The following is a 7,137-nucleotide window of genomic DNA, read 5'->3' as shown; positions in this document are numbered from 1 at the left end:
AACATAACCAAGTTGGATTTACCCCAGGAATGCTGGGATCGTTTAACATCAGAAAATTTATTCCTGGCTTGGGCGCAGTGGCACATGCCTGTAATCTCAGCTCTTTGGAGGCTGAGGTGGGCACGTCACTTGAGCCCATTAGTTCCAGAGAGTCTGGGCAACATAAAGAGACCCTGTCTCTACAAAAAACTAAAAAATTAATTGGGTGTGATGGTGTGCACCTGTAGTCCCAGCTACTCAGGAGGCTGAGGCAGTAGAATTGCTTGAACCTGGGTGTTCAAGGCTGCAGTGAACTATGATTAACACCGCACTCTAGCCTAGGTGACAGAGTGAGTCCCTGCCAAAAAAAAAAAAAAATAGAAAGAAAGAAAAGGAAATGTATTCCTGTAGTAACCGCATTAACATATTAAAAGAGAACTATAAGATCATCTGAATAGTTGCAAAAAATTTTTTTAATGCTTTTATAAAATCCAACAATCCCTCCTGGTAACAACTCACAGCAAACTAAGAACAGAGAGAACTTTCTTAACCAGTTAAAAGGCATCTACCAAACCCCATAGCAAATACCATTCCTGACTGTAAAAAATTAGAACAATGTCTTTTGAAGTCAGAAACAGGACTGTTGCCATCAAAATCTCTACAGGGTTTTTCAAGGAAGATGAGTTGATCCTGACTCCTATGGAAGAGCAAAGATCCAAGAAAAGTGAAAACATTCCCCATAAATAATAAAAAGAAGCTAACCAGATGTCTAAAAGCACTGGAACAGAATAGAAATCACAGAAATAGACCCATGCATACTTCATTTGTGACAGAGGTGACATTTCTTTTTTATTTTAATTAAAATACGGAGTTTTACTTCACATGTATATTTTTGTCTTCTCACCATTTCCATGTCTGACCACCACTACTACTACATCCTATCATAACATTCCATACATACCTAAAACCAAGTAAAGGGTAGAGTTCCATCTTTAAAAACTATAGGCATTTTGGACAACACATTCTTGGCAATGGAATCTGGACAACATTTATCAAACACGATAGGGAAAGTTCTCACTCTGCATTATAAAAAGGACAGCCAGATATCAACTTACAGAAATGAAATAAGACAGAAAATGTTTAACAGATTGTTTAAACTATTTTCTTAAAGAGACTTTCTCCACTGCCAGAGATCTTGAACAGCCTCCTGGTCAGCCATCCGGAAGCAATTCTTCACATAATTGATGAACTTGGCTTCCACTTTGGGAAGAGAACCACCTTTTTCTATACTGGCTTTCATTTTTGCTTCAATATCTTCTACAGAAATAGGTCCTTTTGGTGTTTTAGGGGTTTTTCTTGTGTTTTGAAGGATTCTTGTCCTTTTGATCTTGGTGTTGACGATGGTTTTAAGTCTTTTCCATTCTGATTTGACTTTCGTGCATTTTTGGCTGGAGTGTCTCATAAAGATTTCTTCACTGGTGCTTTTTCTTCAGTTTCCTCCTCATCAAAATCATCATCATCATCATCATCATCATCTTCGTCAGCAGCAAGTTTTACTTTCTTCTGTGGAAACTTGCTACCACCTCCAGGGGCAGACCGCTTTCCAGATATACTTGAGAGTTTCACACCCTCCTCTTCATCTTCTGACTCTGCATCTTCCGACTCTGCATCTTCCTCACAGCTAAGTACTGTCCACTAAGTACTGTCCACTAAGTACTCCACAAGTAAGTACTGTCCACTAATATGCTCTGGCCCTGAACCACGCTTCGATGGTAAGACCACTGGTAGTGTTATTTCAAAGCCTCCAAGGGAAACCGCTGGCTGCACAGACATTTTCAAAGCTGCCAGTGTTCCTTTAATTGGACTGCCTTCATAATTCATTGCATCTGCTTCAACAATGTGCAATTCATATTTTGCATCAGCCCCTAATTTGACCGTTTTTAAAGATGATTGGTGCTCATTTTCATCATTATCCATCTTAAAGTGATAATCTTTGTTGGCCTTTAGCTCACAACCAAAAAGATAGTTCTGGGGCCTCAGGGGGCTCATGTCTATGTCCATTGAATTTTCCATCCGGTGGCAGCACGCACTTAGACGGGAGAGAAGGCGGACAGAGATAAATGACCACTGCTCAAATGAACAGCCGCACAGGACGGAATCACACCAGCAAGGTGGCATTTCTGATCATTGGGGAAAGAAGGGACAATTTGGCAAAAGGTGCTAGTACAATTGATTATTCATACAGAAAAATATGGAATTTAATGACTCACTCCTTCCCCAATCAATTCAAGATAGATTAAAGTCTTTAATTTAAAAAGCAAAACTTTAAACTCCTGGAAGACAATCCAGGAGGGTTTCTTTAGAATCTTGGAGTCATCCTCACAAACACTAAGTGCAATCTAGACTTCTAATCTAGTAGGTGTGAAATGGAATTCATTGTGATCTTAATCTTCATGTCCATGATTGCTAATGGGGTTGAGCAACTTTTCATGCATGTATTTGTTTCCATGTCTGTGAAAAACCTGTTCATGTCAATTTCCCATATTTCTAATCGTCCATGTCTCAATGGTCTGTAGTTAACACATGTGGCAAATATCTCCTCCCAGTTTGTGGCTTAACTTTTCACTTTAGTAGTTTTGGATAAACAGACATTAGTTTTAATTTAGTCAAGTTATCCTTTATGTTTAGTGTTTTTTATGTCTTAAGAAATTCTTTCCTACTTCACATGAACCACATGGGTTGAGATTGGGGGAGACACAGCACCCAAGGAAATGGGGATCAAGTGCCACATTGGGAGTAATGGCCAGTGGGCCAGCCGTAAAACAAGTGCCAGGACAGAGGCAGAGATGCCAGTTCTACACAGTACACTCACTTGAGCATATCTCAGGTGAAGATGGTGGGCTCTGAATCATAAGTCCAGTTCTACCACTTCTTAGATATTTGACTATCTAAACCTCAGTTTCAGCCAGGAGCAGTGGCTCTTTCCTGTAATCCCAGTTCTTTGGAAGGCCAAGGTGGGTGGATCACCTGAGGTCAGGAGTTTGAGACCAGCCTGGCCAGCATGGTGAAACCCTGTGTCTGCTAAAATACAAGATTAGCTGGGCGTGGTGGCAGGAACCTGTAGTCCCAGCTACTTGGGAGGCTGAGGCAGGAGAAGCACTTGAACCCGGGAGGCGGAGGTTGTAGTGAGCCGAGATTGCACCATTGCACTCAGCCTGGGCAACAAGAGCACAACTCCATCTCAAAAAGTAAATAAAATAAACCTCAGTTTCTTCATCTATAAATAGAGGATGATGAGGAGGAATTGATAATATCAGCCTCACAGGGCTTCGGAGAAGAAGGAGCTGAACAATGTCTTTAAAAGTTAGCACTGCACCTGGCACAGAGGCACTGGGCACACTGCTGCTCTCAGCATCATTGCTGTTTATACACCAAACATTTTTTGAGCTCACCCTGTCCTCACAGGGCCTGAAAACTACCTTTGAATAATTGAAGGTCAGTTGTGGAAGAGATTGTGAAGACCCTAAATCCAGGTGGGGAATCAGTGGGTGACAATCACCAGCGAGTGTTTGCACATGTGTGGGAACATAGGGCCTAGTTTTTCTTGCTAAGAAACACAAATTTCGGCTGGGTGTGGTAGCACATGCCTGTGATCCCAGCACTTTGGGAGGCCGAGGTGGGTGGATCACGAAGTCAAGAGATAGAGACCAGCCTGGCCAACATGCCGAAACCTTGTCTCTACTAAAAATACAAAAATTAGCTGGGTGTAGTGGCATGTGCCTATAATCCCAACTACTTGGGAGGCTGAGGCAGGTGAATCACTTGAACCTAGAAGGCGAAGGTTGCAGTGAGCTGAGATTGCGCCACTGTACTCCAGCCTGGGCAACAAGAGCAAGACTCCTACTCAAAAAAAAAAAAAAGGAAACACATTTCTCCAAGACGTCTTGTGGAATTTCAGGCTTAATTTCAGCATCTGTATCAATCAGGCCCCTGATTTCTCCTGGGGCCTTTAGGTACCCCACCATATAGCCACTTGAACTTGAACATCTGAATGAAACTTTCAAAGATGCATGCATATCATGATGCTTTCTCACCCACCTTGTCTATCAGAAACATCCTCATCCGTTCCCACCTCTTCTCTTCTCTGAGCTGCTGAAGTCATGTGGGGAGCTGGGTTACCCATTGGTATGGATGAATCAAAGTCTGGTTACCTGTCAGGCGGTGTCCTAGTGTCTAGGTTGGGGTTGTGTGGACTGGGAGTACAAGGTACATAGTGGGGGAAGAAACAGGAGGTTCTTGTTTGCTCATCTCTTCCCAGTGGCACAGAAATGGCTGGGAACAGGCCCACAAATCAGAAGTGGGATGGAGATTGGAACAGAGTAGAGAGAGATGGGGCAGGCAAAGCTAGAAGGAGAACAGACCGCGCCTTCGTGTTAGTTCTCAAAGGGATTGTTCTCATTTAAAGACACAGGCGGGCTGATGGCAGTGAGCAGCTGGTATGTCTGCTTCATCGTCTGCTCTGGACCTGGCTCTTTTGTGTGTTAATCCCATTTGTCTTCATCTTCACCACAGCCCTTGAGTGTGCGTGCTATTACTTACACCATTTAACCATGAGGAAACAGCTAAGAAGTTAGGTAAGTTTGCCCAAGTCACAGAGCTAGCAACTGGTAAGTAGGGAATTATCTAAATTCACGATATTACCTGGGACTTAATGAGCATCTCCTAGGACTTTGCATGAAACTTACATTTTGCATATCGGGCCACTGCACTGGGTGAGAGCACAAAACTCCAGCTGAAAAAAAAAAGAAATGCTTCAGTGATGGCTGCTCCCCACTGTTGTGACTACATTTGAACACAGCGTGGTTGGGTATGATTGGGTCTCCATGGAAACAAAGCTTCTGCAGACTTCTGCTTCCAGAGGATTCTGCTTCCAATCTCCAAGAATTCACTTCAAACACAGTCTCAAGACTTGATCTGCACGGCATTTTTACACATGAGCCCTCTAAGGCAGTGATGTCTGGGAACGCAGGATCAGCTGTCGGGCCTGTCTCTGCCATTTACAGAATGGTCACTTGTGACAAATTGTTCCCTCTCTCTGTGTCCCGGTTTATACCTGTATAAAATAGGGCTATCATAGTACTAACCTCATAAATTTGTTCTAAGTATTACTACGTTATTAAACAAAATAAGTTTTAGTTATTATAATTCCTCCCCACCCACCTGTTTCCCTCCTGCTGCCCTGTTCCCAGCACTGGAATGACCAATTCATCCTGGTTTGCTCAGGACTTGTTCTGATTTAGCACTGAAAGCCCAGCATCCTGGGAACCTGACTTAAGGTTTGGTGGAACCAGCATGGTCAGTTGCCCTCCCAAACACTTCAGCCAGAAACATCAAAACAGTCCAGAATAACTGGTGGCCAGTGGAGCTTGAGATGGTTTGAGTCCAAGATTTACACTGACAATTCAAAATCATGACAGTTTTGTGGCCACTGGACATAGAATGATAGCTCAGAGGCACAGAAAACTCAGCGAAGCCAAAGGCAAGTCCAACTAATTATTCAATTCTGAGCCCTCAAGGGCAGGAGCTGTCTTATTCATCTTTGTATCCCCTTCCACACTCATTTAACAAGGGTAAATGGTTAAATGAGTGAATAACAAATCCCAAAACCCACAGTGCAGGTTAGGTGCCATGCCTCATGCCTGTAATCTGAGCATTTTGGGAGGCTGAGGCAGAAGGGTCACTTGAGCCCAGAAGTTTCAGACCAGCCTGGGCAGCATAGGGAGATCCCATCTCTATAAAAACAACACCCACAGCACAGAATGATCTTAAGTCCCAGGCCAGGAGCTGCTTGTTTCAACAAATCTCCCGGGCTGATTGTTTGTTTGTTTGTTTGTTTGTTTGTTTGTTTGTTTGTTTGTTTTGAGACAGAGTCTTACTCTTGTCGCCCAGGCTGGAGTGAAGTGGTGCAATCTCAGCTCACTGCAACCTCCATCTCCTGGGTTCAAGTCATTCTATTGCCTCAGCCTCCCAAGTAGCTGGGACTACAGGTGCACACTACCATACCTGGATGATTTTTGTATTTTTAGTAGAGATGGGGTTTCACTATGTTGGCCAGGCTGGTCTCAAACTCCTGACCTCAAGTGATCCACCCATCTCAGCCTCCCAAAGTGCTGGGATTATAGGTAAGAGCCAGCACACTTGGCACAGGGCTGATTTTTTAAGGTCGTGTGCTATGAATGACCTTGGCCTGCATCTAAATCAGGTTCTGGAATGAAGTTGGAGTAAGCTTTGCCTCTGGAGGGGAAAATCCCTTCCTGGGAATGAGATTCCTGCCTGGAAATTCATTAATGAGTCACTGTGTGGTTAAGGATTGATATCGGCTCATACCTGTACTGCAAACCCTGTCTTTAGAACTAGTGTGGTTTTAGATAGATTTATAGATACATTTATAGGTCATGCCTAATGCATATGATTCAGGAGGGAAGCCTGCTCCCAAAGAAGCCAGATAGTCTCCTGGGGGCCTCTACTCACAGCCGGGTGTCTCCCAAGCCCTCAGACTTCTTATGTATGGGACAGGCAGGGGCTTTCAGTGAGTATTGCAAGTTTTTTGGTTTCTCAGTGCACATAAAAGTTTTATCAGCTGGACACAGTGGCTCACGCCTTTGGAAGGCCAAGGTGGGAGGACCACTTGAGCCCAGGAGTTCAAGACCAGCCCGGGCAACATGGTAAAACACTGACTCTACAAAAAAACACAAAAATTAGCCAGGCATGGCGATGCACGCCTGTACTCCCTGCTGCTAGAGAGGCTGAGGCGGGAGGGTCGCTTGAGCTCAGGGAGTGAAGGCTGCCATGAGCTGTGAGCATGCCACTGCACTCCAGCCTGGGCAGCAGAGCAAGACTATATTTAAAAAAAGTTATGTGTACTGTACTGTAGTCTTTTAAGTGTGCAAAAGCATTATGTCTAAAATACAATGTACTTACCTTAATTAAACATACTTTATGGCTAAAAAAGGCTAATGATCATCTGAGGCTTCAGTGAGTCATAATTTTTTGCTGATGGGGGGGCTTGCCTCGATGTTGATGGCTACGGATGGATCAGAGTGGTAGTTGGAGTGGTAGCGGCAGTTTCTTCAAAGAAGACAACAATGAAGTTTGCCA

At 43.8% G+C, this 7,137-nt stretch overlaps 1 pseudogene; it reads right to left on the bottom strand.

Moving 5' to 3' along the window:
- Positions 1–1,043: 1,043 nt before the first annotated feature.
- LOC103788266 (nucleophosmin pseudogene) lies at positions 1,044–2,270 on the bottom strand (annotated as a pseudogene).
- Between the last annotated feature and the right edge of the window lie 4,867 nt (positions 2,271–7,137).

The sequence above is a fragment of the Callithrix jacchus genome, chromosome 15 (assembly GCF_049354715.1).
Source record: "Callithrix jacchus isolate 240 chromosome 15, calJac240_pri, whole genome shotgun sequence".
NCBI classification, from domain to species: Eukaryota; Metazoa; Chordata; class Mammalia; order Primates; family Cebidae; genus Callithrix; species Callithrix jacchus.
The sequence above is the reverse complement of the archived record's forward strand: the minus strand, read 5'-3'. Positions and strand labels throughout refer to the sequence as shown.